The sequence below is a fragment of the Maylandia zebra genome, linkage group LG10 (genome assembly GCF_041146795.1).
Source record: "Maylandia zebra isolate NMK-2024a linkage group LG10, Mzebra_GT3a, whole genome shotgun sequence".
Classification (NCBI taxonomy): Eukaryota; Metazoa; Chordata; class Actinopteri; order Cichliformes; family Cichlidae; genus Maylandia; species Maylandia zebra.
The window spans coordinates 6,178,763-6,201,305 of record NC_135176.1 but is presented as its reverse complement, the minus strand read 5'-3'; the positions used below and the strand labels follow the sequence as shown (position 1 = coordinate 6,201,305).

Below are 22,543 nucleotides of genomic sequence, written 5' to 3'. Positions count from 1 at the left end.
ATAAAGACACTGTCCGGGTGTGCTACCAGGCTGTTATTGATGCTGCTGCTCAATTGTGCTAACGCTAGCTTAGCATTAGCATCTGGTGGAATGTAAACAGCGCAGATGTAAACGGCAGAAAATTCCCGAGGGAGATAGAATGGACGGCACTTTAACACCAACAGTTCTACCTCTGTACTGCACAGTTTTTCCGTTACCGTGACGTTCGTGCACCAAAGGTTGTTAATATAGATGCACAGCCCCCCGCCAGTCTTCTTACCCGAGTCCGCAGACCTGTCGGCTTGATAGGCGGTGCGGCCTGCTAGATCGATAGCCGCATCCGGAATGGCGCTGTCCAGCCAGGTTTCAGTGAAAATCATGCACGAACAGTTATTAAAAGTCCGTCGAGTGGCGATCTGCAGTCGTATTTCATCCAGTTTGTAACGGATTGAACGGGCGTTGGAGAGGAATATGATCGGGAGTGGTGGTGCACTAATCTGAATGTTTGCAGGGAAATCAAACGCATTTCACACGCAGTACTCAAGCTGACTTACCTTTGTTTGAATGACGACTTGTACGCGCTGACTCCACAGACAAGGTCAGGCTATGTCAATAGCGGTTGGTCTTCAGGGTTTCTACTCCACGGCCGTATTTCATACGGGTCCACATTTCCAATGCACGCTATTTTCTGCAAGTACCACTGCTTTGCCTCTGGACGCAATCGGTCTCTATACAGTTCATTCTCTTTTGAGCTGCTTTTAAGCATCTTTCTTGTAGTCATCATTCCAACACAGTGTGTTTGTTTTGATTCGTAGACCCCGAAAATGGCGCTGCGCTCCCATAATGCATTGCGGCGTGACGTCAACTCCAAAGCCCTATATCAGGTGTGCCTAATTATTAGGCAACGTTCTTTCCTTTGGCAAAATGGGTCAAAAGAAGGACTTGACAGGCTCAGAAAAGTCAAAAATAGTGAGATATCTTGCAGAGGGATGCAGCAGTCTCAAAATTGCAAAGCTTCTGAAGCGTGATCATCGAACAATCAAGCGTTTCATTCAAAATAGTCAACAGGGTCGCATGAAGCGTGTGGAAAAACCAAGGCGCAAAATAACTGCCCATGAACTGAGAAAAGTCAAGCGTGCAGCTGCCAAGATGCCACTTGCAACCAGTTTGGCCATATTTCAGAGCTGCAACATCACTGGAGTGCCCAAAAGCACAAGGTGTGCAATACTCAGAGACATGGCCAAGACGACCACCACTGAACAAGACACACAAGCTGAAACGTCAAGACTGGGCCAAGAAATATCTCAAGACTGGTTTTTCTAAGGTTTTATGGACTGATGAAATGAGAGTGAGTCTTGATGGGCCAGATGGATGGGCCCGTGGCTGGATTGGTAAAGGGCAGAGAGCTCCAGTCCGACTCAGACACCAGCAAGGTGGAGGTGGAGTACTGGTTTGGGCTGGTATCATCAAAGATGAGCTTGTGGGGCCTTTTTGGGTTGAGGATGGAGTCAAGCTCAACTCCCAGTCCTACTGCCAGTTTCTGGAAGACACCTTCTTCAAGCAGTGGTACAGGAAGAAGTCTGCATCCTTCAAGAAAAACATGATTTTCATGCAGGACAATGCTCCATCACACGCGTCCAAGTACTCCACAGCGTGGCTGGCAAGAAAGGGTATAAAAGAAGAAAAACTAATGACATGGCCACCTTGTTCACCTGACCTGAACCCCATTGAGAACCTGTGGTCCATCATCAAATGTGAGATTTACAAGGAGGGAAAACAGTACACCTCTCTGAACAGTGTCTGGGAGGCTGTGGTTGCTGCTGCACTCAATGTTGATGGTGAACAGATCAAAACACTGACAGAATCCATGGATGGCAGGCTTTTGAGTGTCCTTGCAAAGAGAGGTGGCTATATTGGTATCACTGATTTGTTTTGTGTTTTGTTTTTGAATGTCAGAAATGTATATTTGTGAATGTGGAGATGTTATATTGGTTTCACTGGTAAAAATAAATAATTGAAATGGGTATATATTTGTTTTTTGTTAAGTTGCCTAATAATTATGCACAGTAATAGTCACCTGCTCACACAGATGTCCCCCTAAAATAGCTAAAACTAAAAACTACTTCCAAAAACATTCAGCTTTGATATTAATGAGTTTTTTGGGCTCATTGAGAACATGGTTGTTGTTCAATAATAAAATTATTCCTCAAAAATACAACTTGCCTAATAATTCTGCACTCCCTGTAAACCCAGGTGCAAGCCCTGGCCGATTATTCAGAATATTGTGGCTAGAGCAGTAAGAGGGGCTCATTCTGTTAGACACAATATCCATTTCCTCTTCAGAGGACTCATCAGAGGACGCCTCTGTATCTGACTGGCTTTGTTCAGCGGGGGGGGGGGGGGGGGGGGGGGACAATAGTCTGGGTCCTCTATATCTGAGATGTCACATTCTGAGTCAATGCCTCCGATGGGCTCTTCATCCCATCCGTCCGTCCTGAATCATTTGTAGGGCAAGGTCCACAGGGATCCTAGCTGGCCTCATAACAGCCATGATACTATAGACTCTATAGTATAGAGTCTATAGTATAGACTATTAAGAAGAAGAAGAAAAAAACATCAGAAAGGACAGTGTTTGAAATGTACAGAAAACTATAAATCATGTATGTTATTGTGTAAAAATGAATTCCTGATCCATCACAAGTGTAAGTCAGAGTTGCTAAGAATGAAAGTTTCATAGAAGGCTCCATAGGACCTGTTTGGGGTCATTTCTGACCCCACTTGTGGAAGAGTGGGGTAGTGATACAAAAACTGCATTTTTTTTAAATTAATGAAAAAATAAATAAAAATGCAAACGACCTCATGTTACAAACATATTTTATGAGCAATACCTGGAATATGAATATATTACAACTTTTCATTTGAAAGATTTTGAAGCTAGAAAAACAACCTCACGTGTGCATCTAAGGGTTAAAACACATTTTTAAAACAAATATTACCCTATCACAAACCAAAAATAATTGGGACTTTAACAGAATTATATGGATCAAATTAGTGTTCAAGTGAAATAATTCTCGTTTCCGTAATTATAATGGTGGGTAGGAAGTAGAGCTGGGCGATAGAACGATAACGATATGTATTGCGATATAACTTTTTCTCGATAGAAAAATTTAACTATTGCAATAGACCTCGCTGCTCTTGTCCTCTTAAAAAAAAAAAGAAAAAAAAAGGACAGCCAATCCAAATTAAGTAGCGCAGAGCCGAACCAATCACAGCCGCAGCGTCACGTCACGTCACGAAATCTAGCTCCACCTGCTGCTTTGGCATGTTCATAGCAGCGTTTTCCTTCATTTCTGCCTTTATGTGTGGACGGGATTATTTTTTAAAACGAAAACGGAAAATCTCCGTTTTCAAAAATACCTGTGTACGTGTGGACGTAGCCTCAGTCTCTGACTGGAAGCGCTAATTCGTCATTCGGCTTTTGTCAGACTAAAGTAACTGTTAAAACTGTTTGAAAAGCTAAGCTATACAACAAGGAGAGATTGAGAATTTCCTTTTAGTTCTCAGTTTATTTGATATTGACAAAAGTTAGTCAGTTTTGTCTGTTCTTCTGTAAAACAAACTAAGATTTATTTTTAGAATTAATATTTTGTTTCTAAGTGGAATTGACAATTTAGTCTGTTTCATTTGTTCTATTTTGAAACTTAAACGCTTTAGCGGCTGCCTTTTGTGTAGTTTGCAATATTTGCCTTTATTTATCTGAAAAAGTCTCATGTTCCTTAAGTACATCTACCCTGTTGAACTTATTATGGGAAATAAATATTTAAATAAAAACAAGCTGCTGATTATTTCACATTTTACTTGTGAGCAACGGCACATTTAAATCTTACAAATATAGTTATTTGGCTTATATCGTGATAGATATCGTTATCGCCTGAAATGAAAAAAACATATCGTGATATGAAAAAATCTTATATCGCCCAGCTCTAGTAGGAAGCTATATTATGTAGAGCAGATTACTGTGCAGCAGAATACTGGCATAACAGGATTGTCTTTTTGTCACCTAACCTTAACACAACCTGTCCAATCCCAAATGGAATGGTTGAAATTGTACCTGGATTACGTTATATTTTTTTCAATCGGCCTTTTATTTTGAAAAGCCTAAACAGGAATCATTAAATACAACCATATAATTTTATCTTATTCTATGCATTATAAGTTAAAAAGACAGACATGGAATTTTCTGTTTCATAAACTATTTACAGTAGCTTCTCTACCATTTCTTCTTTCATTTGGCAGTTTTACCGTCGAAAAAGACAGCTATTTCTCCTCTGCTGAACTTGACTCTCAGGCCACTATTATATTTATTTAGTCACATATAGTTTTTAAGTGGTGGAAACAAGCTGTTGTAGATTTTACTAATCTCCTTGGGCCCATTGTTCCATTGGAAGACTAAATTTAGGGTTAAGCATTTCTTGTTGGATAGTCGAAATCACATTTATTATACAAAGAAATTCATGGTCGACTCAATGACTACAAGGTGCACAGGTCCTGTGGTTGTTGGCTCCTGTGACAATTACAACTCTTCTGGTAAAGTTTAAGCAGAGGTGGATCGAGTATCCAAAAATTGTACTCAAGAGTAGCATTACTTTAAAATATTATTACTCAAGTAAAAGTGAAAAGTAGTCTTCAAAAATGTTACTCAAGTAAGAGTAAAAAAGTACTTAGTGAAAAGCCTACTCAAGTAGCGAGTAACTGTTTGAAATGTCTGATTTGTTTTATAAATAAATGCTATCAGACAAACAAAAATAAATAAATAAATATACAAATTTTAGTATTTTCAACAGGAATATATGTAAAAATATCAACAATTTTTTTTCCAGATTTCAGTTTTTCACAACATAAAGCTTTTTTCACCAATACCTACAGTAAATAATATAAACATATAAACAGTACAAACAATGAAAAGATATGCTGTAAACTTGCTCCAAATGGCACAGCAGCCTCAGAGAAAACATTAGAACGAGGCCACTTCAACATATGTACATACAAGGCAGCTCAGTTTAACATAAATTGTATGGGTTTGCATTTATTTCTGCATATTTAGGAAAAATGTGCCATTTCTTCACTCAGTGAAGTGATGGTTAAGCTTCAGCAGCAGTTTGCTCTCAAGGTTCTTGCTGTGAAGCTGTAACTGTTTAGCAGTGAACAGGAGTCCTGCATGACTGAGAAGTCCTTCACAAGCTTCAGATGCATGAAGAGCTGTATTGATTTTGATCAACAGCTTCTTGATGTGAGGAACGCCATGCAATAGATCCACACCTCCAGTGAATGGACATGAAAGGTACCTCTCCAGCTTCCCTGCTTCTGGCTTTCCTGACGCCATGGATCCATCATCTTAGTCGGTTAGGCTGCTGTTTGTGCTGGTCTCATTCAGCTCGGAGTCTAGGTGATGTCTGATGAAGTTGAGACCTGTGGAAAGATGTATGGTTTTTGAAAGAATTAGGTCTGGTGATTATATTGCTGTATACACTGCCAAGCTGCAGATGTTTGGCAAGAAGATTTGATCACACTGGAGATGTTTTTTACTAACTCTTGTAGAAAAACAAAATCTTGTCATTCATATCCCGCACAAACAGTTTGCAATGAATTCCAGATTAAGTTTAAAATAAGAATGCGTGCAGATGCGGAGGCCCTAGCGGACTGATCCCCAGCTGCCAAGACTGGCAATAGGGACAAGTTACTTTGAAAAAGTAATTAATTATAGTTACTAGTTACTTCTTCAAAAAAGTAACTGAGTTAGTAACTGAGTTACAAGATTATAAAAGTAATTAATTACTAGAAAAGTAACTATTGCATTACTTTAAATAAAAATGTTTAACCCGCTGGGGTCCAGGGTATAATTGGCCATTTTTAACTACTTTTGATGTTCCCTCTAAATTTCACCTTTAAAAACGATTTACTTTGCCTTGTTTGGTATCATCCTTTTCAGCACAACCTCACATTTCTGAATTTACAGTTGTGTTTTCATTTTGACATACTATATTAACACAATTGATCTAAAATCAGACAAAAAAACATAAAATCCGAGTAGAAAAAGTTATATTTTTTACTGTAACAACCACAAACATGTTTAATGAATCACATTTCATAACTTTAAATGCAAATATAAATTGTCAATTTTAAATGGCCTGCATTTGTACAGCGCTTTACTCAGTCCCTAAGGAGCCCAAAGCGCTTTACACTACATTCAGTCATTCACCCATTCACACACTGGCAATGGCAAGCTACGTCGTAGCCACAGTTGCCCTGACAGAGGCGAGGCTGCCGGACACTGGCGCCACCTGGTCCTCTGACCACCACCAGTAGGCAAACATGGGGTTAGTATCTTGCCCAAGGATATTTGGCATGCAGCCAGGAGGCAACCTGGGATCGAACCACCGATCTTCTGATTAGTGGCTGACCTGCTCTGCCACCTGAGCTACAGCCACCCTAAATTCATATGCACAAGTTTTGCAAACAACAACGTTATTTGCAGCCATTTACCTTTTACCTATTTTTTAAATAACCATTTCAAACCATTTACATAACAATCAGCTGTTCTGCATTCATTAAGATGCCACACAAATTATTTGAGCCACTCCAAAAATTTTGGTCCAGTATAAAGGAGAACATCACAAGCCTGATACCTGCAGGTCTGAAGGCAGCAGGTGTATCACTCCTCCTGTTTTCATTCAGAAGTTGTCTCATTGTTCTTCTGACACACAACACAAAACTATCCACAGTAGTTTCCACAGTAGTATCTACACCAGGGTTTTAATAGTTTTGCAATTTTCATTAGTTTTTATTTTTATTTAGTTTTGACTTCAGATTTTCAATTTTATATTAGTTTTAATTAGTTTTTACCAATTGTTTGCTAGTTTAGTTTAGTTTTTATTTTTTTGAAAATCATTAGTTTCAGTTTAGTTTTGATTAGTTTCAGTTATAGTTTTAGTTGTGTTTGCAATAATTAAGTGTAACAAAATCCCAGTTTCATCACATCAGTCATTCTCTTCTGCTTATCCTTGGGTATGTTGCTATTCCAGCTACCATACCCTGCACCCTGCACAGGTCGCCTGTCTGTCGCAGGGCTAACACGCAGAGACAGACAACTCACATTCCCACCTATGGGTTCTTTAAATAAATAAATAAAGGCAGATGAACAACCATTGATACCAGGCAACTATAAAATGTATATCTTGGCCCCAATGAGACTATTAACTCTTGCAGCACCGGGTGTTAAGGCAATTGACTCACACAGTTATGTAGATATCCCAGTCCTGTTGTCTCGGGATGCATCACGCTGCCTTGCCTGGTGTTAGCTTCTGTTTCTGGGGATGAGGGTTGAGTGTGCTCCCTTCTCAAGTTAAGCTAGGTTAGCCTTCTTGTGCGAGCTTTTCAAGCGCACTTTAAGGTTTGTGGGATTTTTTTCCCTTTAGAAATGTCCCTCATAATTTGTCTCTTTCCACTACACTTGCTTTATCCAAAACACAGTCATATTCAAAGTAATCCCAAATTGGACTCTGGCGCTTTCTCCCGACTTTTCCTGACATGATTCTGCGCGTGGACGGAGCAGCGACACAGACGACTCGACTAACGTGCTTGCCACCTGCTGGCATAATTAGACAGCAAGAAAAAAAAATCTGGAAACGAAACTTCTTTTTCACCCTTGACTATTGTATGACACGCACACATCAACGAAAACTAAACACATTTTTGCTATAAATTCAGTTGCCAATTCACTTGCTGTGCGGCAACAGTGCTAACCACCGTGCCACCGTGCTGCCCTAGTTTTCCTTTTTTTGTTTTTATTTTTATTTCCGTTAACGAAAATGTTTTTTCACTTCTAGTTTTCGTTATTTCGTTAGTTTTCGTTAACGATAATACACACACTAACTACACAAGACAACACATTAACTACACACTCCAAACACGCTAAATGTCACAAATTTCTCACATCTCAAAACTTGCTCTCTCTCTTTTCTGCTGTCTTTCTCTCTCTCTCTCTCTCTCTCTCTCTCCGTCACTCCTAAAACTTCTGACTCTTCCTAAACAACCAAATGTCATGTTGCCATATCATTTTTGATTAGTCGACACGGTGCATTTTTACACAAACACCACAGGCCTGTTTTTTGTTTTGTTTTATCATTTTTTGATCATAAGCAGAGAGTGCTTGCTAGTGCTATCCTTAGACAGTAAACGTGATGAAACTATTAACGAAAAAACACCACGTATATATTGTTTATCGTGACTCTGGTTTTACGTGGCCTATCAAGACAATTTGAAAACTGGTATATATCACCTTGTTGCTTTGTCACCTTGAAGTGGTTATGTGATTGGCTTACCGCGACTACTTTATTCTTCCCCAGTCAAACAGCAGCACTCATGCGATTGTTTTGCCCCCTTAGCTCCAGGTGTTGTGCCTAGTGATGTGTCGGTCGCGAACAAAATGGCTCTTAAGGTGTGTTCACACCGAACGCGATGGACGCGAACAAAACGCCCCAAATTTGACGTGTGCACATTCGCGTCTCAACGAGTGTCCAAGAAAAATCCATAGCGCATTTTGACGCGCGTGAACTGGAAATGTGGGAGGAATGTGGGAGGAAGTTGTGCCAGACCGGTGTCTTTGCAAGATGGCAGCTGTCGAGCTAGCGCTTGTGTCATGGTCCTGGGCCGTGTTGGCCCAGTATTCTTAGTTCTCTTGTATTTTTGTATTCAGTTCCCTGTTTAGGTTCTGTTTCCCGAGTTGCCCTGTTATGTTGTTCCCTGTGTGCTTTCCCTTTGTGACTCTCACCCCCTGTGTGCCCCTCTATGTATTCATGAGCCCTTGTCCCCTTTCGTGTTTTATTCCATGTTTTCCCCAGCCTGTTATGTCTGTGTTCTCCCCGTGCTCTCTCCTCCTGTCTGAACCTCTGTGTACTTCCTGTTTGACTCTGCCCGTCTCCCGTCAGTGTTATGTTCACCCCGCCCTGTCTCGTTAGGGTTATCTGTGTCAGCTGTGTTCCCCGTGTGTTCCCACTTTCCTCGTTAACCCTCTGTGTATTTCTGTCTGCGTCTCCCTCTGTTCGGCATCGCGTTCTCCCTCATGCTGTGTGTGGTTCTCCCCGTGTCTTCTGGTATATGTTACAATTAGCTTTTCCCAGTGTAGTTTAGTTTTGTATTGCTTTGGTATCACTGCTTTCGTTTGTCACCTGTCAGCAATAAAGCTGCATTTTGAGTTTATCCCCTGAGTCCGTGAGTTTGCATTTTGGGTCCTCATCCTGCCTGCCACACAGCGACCATGACAGCTTGAAGAGAGAGTCTCCCTTCTCTATGTACTGTGGAGAGCAGAGCAGCGGCGTAAAAGACGTCCTCGCTGTACCTGGGTCCATCAGGTCCTCCTCAGGCGTGAGCAGTTTGGTGAGTTTCACCACTTGCTCCAGGAGCTGCGCCTGGATGACGGCGGATTCCAGCGCTATCACCGATGTTCACTTGGCCAGTTTGAGGACCTGCTTTCCCGCGTTGGTCCCAGAATCGCCCGCCTAGACACCAATTACAAGCGCTCAATCCCACCTGCAGAGCGCCTGTCCATCTGCCTGAGGTTAGTAAAAGTGTTTAATATGGTAGTCCTTTATTGATACCTGTGCTAATATATGCTAAACTATCGTTTATACACTGCTAACATGGATGTGCTATGCTAACAGTGAATGCGCTTGGTGTTTACTGATAGCAAACTGTGGTACGGAGACTACTGTTTATAATATTTCTAGTGATACTCAGAAGGTCTCATCAAGTCCCGATTTAATTCAATTTATGCTGTTATCTAGGGATGGGTATCGTTTAGGTTTTATCCGATGTGCCAAATCGGTACTTTTGAAACGGTGCCGGTGCTCAAACGGTGCTCAAACCGGTGCTTAAAGAATGGAGAACACAAAATTGGTCCAAAAACCTCTCATGTTCAGCTGTTTTTTGTAAAAAGATAACAATGTTAGCCTTTTCTGCAGCTATGGGGCATATATGGTATCACTCTTGGCTGGAAGCAGTGCTTAAACAATGGAAAAAAACACAAACTTTGTCCAAAACCTCATGTTTAACTGTTTTCCACTTTTTCTTTGGTCATTTTAGCCTTTTTGGCCAGGGTGAAGGGAGTATCTGCCATCAAACAAGAGGACAGCCGCATGTAGCTATGATGTTTGCTAGTTCACCTTACATGCATTAATGTAATAACGTGGTTAGCCTACTCAACGTAAATTACACTCGAACAACATGAAGCTACTCACGCAGAGAAGAACGGCTGCTGCTGCATCATCATCCTCATCATTTCTGCTACACTGGCAGGGCTAGGGGCCAGGACTCTCCTCTTCGTGTTTTTGGGGGATGTTGCATAACAGGCAACCCACCCGCAGTAGATGCGCTCGGTGTGAGGTCTCGCAGCAAGCTATCAAATACGGCGCATTTCTGGGCTTTTAAAAAAAACGCTATGCGTCGCCAGGTGTTTCATCGGATTCGAGGTGTTACCTCCTTTGACAGTATCACAGTATCAGCTTAAAGCACTTGTTGCAGGCTGCTGAGTTTGCATATTTTGCTGTGAAGTACAGCCAGACTTTTGACCGCTTCGCCTTGGACATTTTTAATCTGTAGCTCTGCTCTAAAAGAACGTACGTACCTGGGCCCGCCTACTATCCTCGGAAACGTAAAACGATTGGCTAGAAGTGTATCACAGCTCAAGAAAAAAAAGCACCGAAATAAAGCACCGAAATGTGCGCTGCTTTTCGGTTTGGTTACTACCGCCATCATGGCACCGGACACCGGTACCCATCCCTACTGTTATCAGTGTTTGCAATGATAGCATGGCTGTGGTGTCACATCAATGTATGCGCTCGGTGCTTGCTGATATCAAACTGTAGCATTAGGACCACTGAGTTAACCTTTGTAGTGATACTCACTCCTTTTTATTTAGACCTGGTTTAATTCTGGTATAGTTGAATATTTGTATATAATCCCTGCAGCTGTCAGACTCTATAGCAGGGGTCACCAGCCTTTATTAATACAGAGTTAGATAAAACTGAACAGTTTGGTTCATCTTTAGTTACATGGTTCTATCTTGATAAGCTATGTCTTATCACAGATTAATTTTTCAAAAAGATTAATGATTTAAGCAAGGAAAGGGCTACATGTCAACATACAACTCTTTATTTCTATTAATGTCTTACTTCATTCCTACCTGATTGACATGTTTAGGAATTATGAGTGATTGGCACACTGTAGTTGTAAAAGTTGCTACCAATCAAATTATGATATGTTAAAGTTAAAACAAAACACAACTGTTTTAGATATTGTCCAGGTTCCTTGTCACCGGGGACTCCTTCAGGACCATCGCGTTCAGTTTCAGAGTCAGTGTGTCCATGGTGAGCCAGATCACCCCCCAAGTAACGACGGCCATCTGGGACTGTCTAGTGGAGACTTCATGGCTGTGCCTTCACCTGGAGACTGGCGGTCCATCACAGAGGGACTCCAGGAGCGCTGGAACTTCCCTCTGTGCTGTGCAGCTCTGGATGGGAAGCACGTCCAGACAAAGGCACCCCATATATCATATAGGAGACACACACATTGATATACACTAAATATTTATTTCATTTCTTTTTTGTGGTGCCCAAATTTATGCACCTGCTTAATTTTGCTTAAACAATTATTGCACACTTTTTGTAAATCCAGTAAACTTCTTTTCACTTCTCAAATATCACTTTGTGTCTCCTGTATGATATTTAACTGACTTTTTTTATTGTAACAACCAATGATTTATACAGGAAAATAATGGCTATTAACAATGTTGCCCAAACTTTTGCATCCCACTGTATTAGTATATTTTGTCATTAGTATAATATGAAATAAATTCTACATGTGTCAAGTCGTGTGCCAACATTTGCTGTGTAGTAGAACTGAGACATTAGTCATTATAAAAATTTATTTGAAATAATATTAAAATTCTCAAACAGAAAAACATTAAACATAAATATATAAAATATAAGAATTTACAGAGACAGGAATAAAAAGGACCAGCTGCTCTCCAGAGCAGGAACAAGGCTGAGGAGGAAATGCTCCATTGGAGACTGGTGTGAACGCTTCAGGGACACCAGGATGGCCAGCTCCAGCGCCGATGGACCGTCCTGGGACCCGTCCCTCATCTGCCTCGGAGCCGTCCTCCCCTGTGGGCCTGTAAAACAGCACAAAACACAAAGAAATTAGAAGGCTGCTACTAGATTTTAATTTCAACATTGAAAAAAACAAAAACAGGATATAATCAGATTGGTTGTAGATTTTTAGTAAAGGTGATCACAAGGCAATCCCACCGACTAAAAAGGTATCAGTGCTTGCTGTACATACCTGTGGGTGCAGGAGCTCAGGGACTGGGGATGCTCTGCTGCAGAATCAGTTGGTTCTATCAATACAGTATTAAATGTTAACAGGTTGAATATAATAATCATAGAGTAGACAGTGGTCCCTCCTTTATTGCAGCAGGGGTTCTCAGAATAACTAGCCCCTGGTCACGCACTTTATACACTGTTTTCCCCACACATATGAACATTGGTTACAGTTCTCACAATTGATTCTCAAAGTACAAACCTTTGTAGATTGCAAAACGTAAAAGTATTATTATGCCGCGTTTTGTCTTCATCTGCCTGCCACTTTCGTGCGCCTTTTTCCCTCGCGGTGCAGGTGTCTATTTCCGAATGAGGCTCATAGTTATGGGTGTTTTTGTGCTGTTTTTCCTATTGGATGTGATGGTTATCAAAACCAAGCATGATAAATTTGGCAAGCGCAGGAGACACGACACAAAGGAGATTTGTCAATCAGGCTGCAGAATGCAATGCTGTACTGTGCAAAAGAAAAGAAAAAGAAAATCAGCGAAAAAGCGAAGCAGTGACGGATGAACAGCGGGACCACTGTGTACTGTTTATTAATAAACAATAAAATATATTCCTAAATGACAACATGCATAAAAGCAGAACGGTATTTGCACGTCAGTGGGAAAATAGCAGGGGCTTGCTAGTTTTTGTGCGGCTTCCCCGGGTCAGCGAAAACTTTAGAGAAAACTTAAGAGAAATGAATGAACTTACCAGGTTGCCCGATCTCTTTACATATCTTCCTCCAAGCTCGGTCCTTTATATTCCTGTCTCAGTACAGAAAGCAGCTGGTGTCGTACGGCTCCGGGTTGTTTGCTACGGCACTGATTAGCCTTCCCTCCATTGAAGTATGAAGGGCTTTGGCTGGATCTGCCCCTTCACTCCTGTGAGCATGTGAGCCTTGTGCTTTAGCTGGGATGAGGGGGGAGGGGCGGTAGTTACACTCAGTAGCACAGGAACAGAGCGGGAGGGAGAGACAGACAGAGAAAGAGAGCCAGGGACAACAACGTCACATTAGAAAGGTATAGTAATCATCCACAACTATTTTCAGTTGCAGATGATAAAGGATTCAGAAAGTTTATTCATGCAGGTCCATATGACAGAGAATGTGCATGTTCTTTTTGTTTTCATATTTTAATGAATTGAAAAAGCTGAAAATTTAAATAGTTAAAAGTTGAAATGTGAATAGTTGGTTTTTGTATTATATGATTTATTTATTACATTTTATGTGGAGTGAATAAATAAAAGTATACTTACGGTGGCCCCTAGAGACAAAGTACGTACAAACTCCGAAGCACGTAAAAACTCAGAAGCACATAAAAACTCAAAACACGTACAAACGACAAAAGAAGGGCTCCAGGATGCTAGACGTATGAGTGCTTGTGTATAAATACACAAACAATACACATATGTTTTCAATTGTGTAATTTAGCTCTGTTTTGGAAGAAATATTGCATATATTTATATATAAACATATATAAATAAAACCACTTTTTTTTTACATTAGTAATTCCTTTTGTGCATAATTTTATATTATTGTTAATAATAAATTAATGAAAGCAACAAAACAACCTGAAGAGCCGCTTTGGAGCCGAAAGAGCCGGCTCTTTTTAGAGAGTTGAACCAAAAGAGCTGGCTTGGTTCGACTCTCTAAAAAGACCCGGAAATCCCATCACTAGTTGTGCCAAAAAGTGATCGGGCAGAAAGTGATAGCCGTCCACGGGAGCGCGCGCAGCTGCTTAAAGCTGTAGCGCCCAGATTACCTACAGTTATTTCGGTGCAACTGATATAAGATGCGTTAAACTGAACACAGCTTAAACCGTCTGTTTGTTGAAAAATAGTAACGCGACCGCACCGAATTTTCTTGTTAGTAACGGTAACGACGTTGTAACGATAGAAATAGTAATTAGTTAGATTACTCCTTACTGAAAAACGTAACGCTGTTAGTAACGCCGTTAGTAACGCGTAGTACTTTTTCCAAGGTACAAATACGTACTTCAAAGCAATGACACATATACAATGTTAATTGTAAACTATGATCAGCATACTTATCTCTATCATTATACTTCAGTCACTTATACAATAAAGTTAGTTTTTGGTTATTTGGTTGCACTGTTTTACATGATTACCCTGATGCAACTTACTTTTATTAATCACTGTCAACTAGGGCTGCCACGATTAGTCGACTAGTCACGATTACGTCGACTATCAAAATCGTCGACGACTGATTTAATAGTCGACACGTCATTTGAAGCTTTGTAAGATCCCAAAAGCAGGAATAAGTAGCAGGATTTAAGAGTGTAATAACGGACTGAAACAGAAGATGGCAGCACTGCATGTACAAGGATGCCAGCTGCCGTTAAACCCCGAAGAAGAAGAAACTGTGTCCCAGAATTCATAGCGCGGCCCAGCACAGTTGTCAACAATGGCGGCAGCTAGTTAGTTTTAATATTACTCTTATTATTCTTTCTGGGTCACAAAATAAACGTTTAACATATTTTCAGGCGAGAATGTAGCTGTGTAAACCTCAAATATCTGCTCAGTTTATCAAGACACCACATATTTTCAAAAGCGCTCCGACGTTTTCGGAGGCGTCTGTTACCCACTAGCTCGATAGCTAGCCAGGGGCCATGAGAGCACCGGACTCCCGGCAGATCGTTTTCAAACCCACCGCCCTACTCAGGTTAAACATATACAAGTCACTTAGATAACTTAAAAATGTTATTGTTTGGCTTTTTTCAGTATTTTATTTGTTCCTGAGTAAATCGGCTGAGTTTATTAAACTCCACCGAAACAATCTGCACATTTAATTAGAATTCAATTAACTATCATCTTGTCTTTATTTTTAGTTAGCACAGACCTTAAACACTTAAAGCTGTAAGCTAATGATAGTTATATAAGAGCAGATGCTGCTGGTGCAATAAGCTGTACTTTTACGTTCAATGGATGATGATCTGATTAGTCGACTAATCGCAAAAATAATCGGTGACTAGTCGACTATCAAAATAATCGTTTGTGGCAGCCCTACTGTCAACCACACTATTCAGACATGGATAAAGGATTCAGACATTGAAAAATGGGTCACGGATTAAAGATTGAGGAAAAGTGGCGCACTTCTACAGGACTTACAGTTTTAATCAACCTGTTGGTCCTTTTGTAAGAAGACCGAAAGCCTGCCAAACACAGCTAAAAATTAATACTGTGATCAGATTCATACTGTATGCTGTATGTATCCTTCTTATGGTTGGAGAATGCTGACAGCTGACCTCAGCAAGATGGAGGGACTATGAATGAAGATGAAAGGGAAAATGGTTGACTCCCAAACCAAGAATAATTCTGCTTTGTTTGACACTGAAAATTTGAGAGGAAACAAGGTAACTTTTCTTCTTTGTCTTGCAAATAGTAACTAATTTAGTGTGGCAGATAATATCAGAGTATATACAGACAGCTTTAGCAGTGGTCAGAAGTGGTCAGACTGATACATAATGTGTGTGCGCGCGTATGTGTTAGTGGAAAAACATATGACCTGGTGTAACACTGAGTTGCCACAGATACACTGAAGCTGTTTGGCAGATCACGATATGAACTATCAGGCTTCATGGATGAACAATACTTTTTTCTTCTTTTAAGGAAAAACAGAATATATCCATACTTTCCCTGTAAGAAGCATAATATATTCAACTGAACAGTTAAACAGTTTGGCCAGTAGATGGCAGTAATTGACATTTAATGCTCGCTAAGGACTTTGTATTAAACTAGAAGGTGGAGTCTAAACTTCAATGTTGATATTAAATTTGATTTAACAGCATGTTCAAAACAGCATAGATATTGTGCTGGAACACAAGTCTGAAAAGCCTTGTTTACCACAATAAATCTAGAAATGTTTTATAAGCTCAGAGCTCTTTTCATTTTTCTTATTGAACCAGTCTGTCACTTTTACTGTCTGCTCCAAATTAATTAAAATTAAAGGAGATAATAACGCTGCTTTGATTGAATACATCATAGAGACTGGCAAAAGAAATTAAAGTCTTTACTTTAATAGAGATGGTAAAGGATAAAAGACCTTCATTCATCACCAAACAATAAAATGGTGTCAGCAATTTAATGAGATGCAGGCACCGATGCTTCATATAGTTAGAAAAGGGTATAATTCAGGTGCATTCAGCTTTTATTTGAGTGAAATTAGATTTTTGTTTTGTTTGGGTGAATCACAATAAGTGGTCACTTGTGCTCCATTAGCTAGGATCATTGTTGCTGTAAAAGAGATCTCTTTTTTCTCTTTCTTTCTGTTGAGGGAGCAGGGTTTGGCATCTGTGGTGGGAACAACGCCACATCTGTTTTTGTGTCGTTATTTCTTCTTTTTTCTTTAGACACTGACACACAGTAATTTCCCTCCGAAATAGGGCCGTCGTTTTCAATTTATCCGTCATTAACCTTTGCTGTGTGATGCCTGGCAAGTGTGAGTCATCTTACAAAGTGCATTGTTTCAGTGGAAAATGACCACAACATATTCTTACAAAAGGCTCAATTTCCCAGAGGCGAGGCAGTGGACACAATCTCATTCCCATCATGGTCCTCTCTACTACCTCCCCAAAACATCTAAACCATTTTACACAATACCACGGCATAGTTTATGAATCCAGTGGGCATTCCTCATTCAACCAAAAGATTCCTATTTAGGCAACTCCATTCAGTTCATTCTCTTCACAATATTTTTGCAGCTCTTTCATTTTTCAGTCTGTATGTCCATTTTCCCTCCTGTTTTCTCATTTAGTATCGGTCATAATAGCTTCCTGCCTGTTGTGTTTAGGTGTCTGAATCTTGGGAAAGAAATTGGCTGTGTAGCCAGTGCTGGAAGCATCACACCTAGCTGCATATAATTCATTTTCTAACTTGTTTGAGTCTGAGTCATTAAACAGACATCCCTTACCCTTTTTGGCCTCATCAAAGTGAAGGGCCCTACACCTAGGCAACCCTCCCTTACAATGCACAACATCATGGCGGGAGAATTAGGCTCCCCTTGTCCTCCCAGTAAGCACAACAAAGAGGCTCTCTACTATTTATTTTAATGAGATCTTTTCATCACCATCAGAAAGAGCATTTTAGTCTGCAATTTTCAAGCTATTTCATAAGCTGAAAATTGCCATTTGTGAACCACTCTCCTGCTAGTAGCTCTCAAATACACTCTCATTAGTGAGCCTGGAGGTGAAAATACGAAAATTATCTGTAAATACAGGCTCATAATCCCCCTCATCTGTTTCAATTTCAGAAGTCTCTGATAAGGCCTAGCTCTTTTTGTTTGAGGGCATCATCACTCTAATAATTGTGTAATGCCTCTTGTTCCTTTGACCTCTCTTGACAGACATATGTGTCTGTCAGGTAAAACTAAACCTTCTTTTTTTTAATAAATGTCATTAAAAAAACTACTACTAATTAAATCAACAATGGAGACTACTTTTAGCCCCTGCTGAATTTGTAAATGTACTTGCTTATGTGGCAAATTAAAAGTCTCTAATTTTTTTTGTACTTTAAATTTAATGGAGAAAGACACGATATCAACAAAAAAAATCCAGAAATAACACAAAGTTATACATTGATTTGCTTAACTTCCTTCATCAACTTCCACTATTTAATCCTTGGCTCTACCTTCACTTGCTTCCTCTTCTTGATTTCCAAAGTTGATTTCAAGTCAGTTCTATTCAAATTTACTTATATAGCAACAAATCAGAACATCAGTCGCATATATTGTAAAGACCTTACAGAGGAACGCCAACAACCAGATGACACTCTATTAGCAAGCACTTTGGTGACAATGGGAACAAAAAACTCCCTTATAACAAGAATAAACCTCCAGCAATGCCAGATTCAGGGAGGGGCAGATGGCTCCTGGGGGTGAGGGTAAGAAGACAAGGCAAAAGACATGCTGTGGAAGAGAACCAGATATAATAATAATAAGCCACAATAAAATGCAGAGTGGTGTCTGAAAATGGGTGAGAGAAGAAGAAACGCTCAATGCGTCATAGCAAGCCCTCAGCAACCCAAGTCAATTGCAGCATAACTAAGGGTGGATTCAGGGTCACCTGATCCAACCCTAACTATAAGCGTTTTTAAAAAGGAAGGTTTTAAATCTATTCTTAAAAGTAGAGAGCATGTCTGTTTCCTGAATCCAAGCTGGGAGCTGGTTCCATAGAAGAAGGACCTAAAGGCTACTACTTTTGAAATACGTATTTGAACCACAAGCAAAACATGACTTATGTGATGGAGAATCCCTTGTTGGCCTGCACAATGGTAAGATGTTTCTTGTAGCTGGTCACCAGGTTGGCACACACATTTCAGGAGGGATTTTGGCCAACTCTTCTTTAAAATTCTCTAAATCTGCTGCTGCATGGCACATCCTGCAAGTTTCTACAACAAGAAACTTACAGGATGTGCCATGCAGCAGCCAAGAAATTTCCTCCACAGACACTTGCTCCACAGATTTTCTTTAGGACTAAGGTATTTTGATTGGCTAGGCCACTCCATAACCTTAATGTGCTCCTTTAACTGTTTCTTTGTTGCCTTGGCAGTATTTATGGGGTCATTGTCATACTGGAAAACCCACCTCTACAACCCGTTCTGGCCGAAGGAAGGTTCTTGTCCAAATTACACATCACATATTTATGAAATGAGAGGAATAACTGGATTTGTTTTGGTTCTTAGCAAAGTAGAGCTGTTTAGGTATCACTAACATAACCAAGCAAACACTGCTTCAGCCCACTCATTGGTAGAGCCTGGTTAGGTGGCGATCAGTGGTCATGACAGTTTGCATATTAATGATCATGAAACTAACCTCATGGCCCATTGTTTGTCAGTAGTGCTAGTTTCAGTAATTATGCAGATTTATTGTTTTTAAGGTTGGGGAAATCTGCATTCAACCAAGACTGATGATTGAAGAAACGTTTCTTCCACCTCACCAAGCTTCTTTCTGATGGTTTTATAGCGTGTTCTGGCCTTATGCAGGTCTGAGTTGAGGGGCACAACACCAAAATACCAAACTGAAGGGAGCTAGCTGCTACAGTGATAGTCCACACATTTCTATCAATGAGCATCAGTGATATTCAGTGAGGTGGTCACCACGGGACTGCTAATTAAAGTGAGTGTCTGATCACTCCCACAGTTGAGAGCGGCCACACTGCTCTCTCAACCATGGTTTAAAGCTTACATCACCTCTTAGCATTTCTGCTAACAAACAATAAAAGTCACAAATTTGTGAATAACTGTGACAGCGTTGGTGAAAATAATAATAAGTGGCTATCTATCCATCTATCCATCTATCTATCTATCTATCTATCTATCTATCTATCTATCTATCTATCTATCTATATATATATATATATAGAGAGAGAGAGAGAGATACAGTCTACTGCCAACAAGAACAAGGGCCACATACACGTGAGAGCTATTCAAACTCATCAAAGGAGAGCATCATTGTTGATGAGTCCCAGGTTTTTATCAAACAGAAAGCTTGGAAATCTGATGGAGGACACAGTGGAATGCAACATAATAACCCTGGGGTATAATGAATCCAAATGTTGCGCTTGTGTGAAGGCACATGCACTTAACAAAAAAATGCTTCACAGTGTAAAAAAGGTGGTTCCAAGAAATATTGCTAAACCAGAAGCATTAGCTTACGGTTAAAATCACGGAATCATAATGTTATAAATGAAATGTGTCAGTGGACTCTGTCACAGCTGTCACCTCATTCAGAGGAACAGGCCTAATCTCCAAACCAATTGCAGTTATTGGGACCAACACTAGGAGCTGCACGAGCACTGACAATGAATCTTGGACCGCTAAGCTATTGTTATACTTAAATGACTGGGGACAGGCTTTTTAAAAAAATATGGAATGAGAGAGTTATTATTTTCTAATCCCAATAAAAGGTGTATCAGTTCACACTTGATTTGCACATTAATTGCTTTCATCATTTTATTTAAACAAAATGCAGAAATGAGCTTCTAATTATAATGAAACACATTCTGTTGTTTCTTTATACTGTTTAGAGCTCTGTATTTAGATGAAATAGGATCTCATCATACCTCTAGTCTTGACACTTTTAAGGCTCAGTTTTTTTTTTAAGGCTCAGTTGTTTTTTCATAAACAGAATATAAGCCAAAAATTTGTGTTGTGTGATTAACTAAGCTTATATTCATCTAGTAATGATATTGTGCCTTTTTTTTTTTTGCCATCTCAGACAATAACTAAGAGAATATTTTGTGATGTTTCCTTTAGTATAGTCTGTGAAATTAATTTGGAAAAGGAGCCTTGCTGTTTTTATCTGCCTTGTTCACTATACAGAAAGAGACATGTCTGGCTATGTAGTGCTTATTATGAATTGATGTGTACAACAAGAACATCAGAGCCACATGGTTAGGCTCTTAGAGATCCCTGCACCTGGCACAGTGGCATAATTGGTCAGGATGGCCCACATTCCCCATTTGTCGGGCCACAAGACTGTTTGCTGGCTATAATACCCCTAGCCTTGTTCACCCATCTGAGCCCCAACCCTCTACAATGTCTCATATCATCACCATTTACATAGTCAAGAGCCGTTAGCTTTGTGCAATGGTAAACAGAGACAGAGCCCTTCCCTCTCCTGAACCCTTGTTTTTTGTCATCTTCCCTGTGAATTTGCTTATTAGTTTTCCATTGCCAAATCTCCCCAAAGACATGTCTTACTTATTGGGGGGCACGGGGCATAAAAGAAAGGGCAGCAATTTGCATGAAGTCTCTTTGCCATTTCAAAGGATCAGTGTTAGTTTTAGTGTGTTCAGGGAACAGTTATATCAAAGCTTTACAGACCTAGGCCTAATTGAAAAACCCAAAACAAATTGTAAGCTATCATAATATCAAAACTGCCATTGATATCATCATTGTTATTAAAATGTTTATATGGACTGAAAATGTTTATTTGATTTATATGAAGTCAAACAGTCAGATATGAAATGTATGCTTCTTGACATATAAACATGCACAGGACCCTGTTAGCCATTGTCACGGGATCATTATTTACGAGGCTAAATTAAATTACACTATGGATTATGATCAATGTCAATTTCATCGTTAAAAAAACAAAACTGAAACAACATCATTAGAGTAGCTACAGAATATTTATCCGACTTCTTACTGCAAAGATACGACCACTCTTTGTATAAACTGCATCAGTTTCACAAATTAGTACAAGTACAGACAAGCTAGTTGTTACCATCCTCTTTAAAATAGCCCATTTGGTCTTTTAAGGAGAGCAGCCATCTGAAGGCAGCCTATGATAATTAGAAACGTTATTAAATGTACACAATTTCCTAATGCAGCGAGTGCTTAGCCCGGCCAAGTGCCAGAGTGGCAGTAGCGATGATTGGCTTCATCGGGGCTTGTGCCTCCTTTGATAGAATACAGAAGTAGCAGATCAATCTTCTGCTATTGCACTCAGCCCTCAGAGTCCCTACTCCTCTTGCAGGCCCTTACTTCAAAGCCAGGGGAACATAATGTACAATCTTTTAATAGCTTTAGACCAAAGCTCTGGGGAGCTCTTGGCCACTGTATACCCTGCCTCAGTCTAAACACCTAATCAAGATTACCTGGGCTGGCCACAATAGCAGCTAAAATGCAATTCAAGATCTACAGCCCCTTTGAAGTCTTCATTGAGAAAAGCAGATGTTTCCTGGGTACAGGAGGTAATACAGCTAGCTGCAATTGCCAGACTTTGTTGTGACATCGTCTCACAGAGAAGCAATTACGGGCCTCCCAATTTAGTAGAAAAGATATTACACAGCTTACCGTGCTCAAAATGCAGTACATATTCGATGATTTGGTCCAGCTGATTGGGATTTTTATAATGGCTCACAAAAGGCAATGCAGGGAAATGGGTAAAGGTGAGAACTGCACAGCATTTGTGTGTGGGTGATCTTTTATACTGCTGGACCTACTGTGGTTTGCTGACAACTGCACTGTGCGTATAGATCAACAGCACCCAAATGAGTATTGTGAGTGAGTTCAAATGAGTTTCAGTTAATTACCAAAGACATAGAAAAAAAACAGGTGTACTCAGTGGCGTGTCCAGCGGGGTGGCCTGGGGGGGGCGGCACAGGCCACCCCTCCCAACCAGA

At 40.1% G+C, this 22,543-nt stretch overlaps 1 long non-coding RNA gene across 1 annotated transcript; it reads right to left on the bottom strand.

Annotated features, from left to right (window-relative positions):
• Positions 1–11,651: 11,651 nt before the first annotated feature.
• Positions 11,652–13,269, bottom strand: LOC143420665 (uncharacterized). Its single transcript, XR_013100391.1, has 3 exons — positions 13,113–13,269; positions 12,379–12,433; positions 11,652–12,208 (listed from the first exon to the last, which is right to left on the bottom strand). It is a non-coding gene; the product is annotated as an uncharacterized LOC143420665 (long non-coding RNA).
• Positions 13,270–22,543: the final 9,274 nt, after the last annotated feature.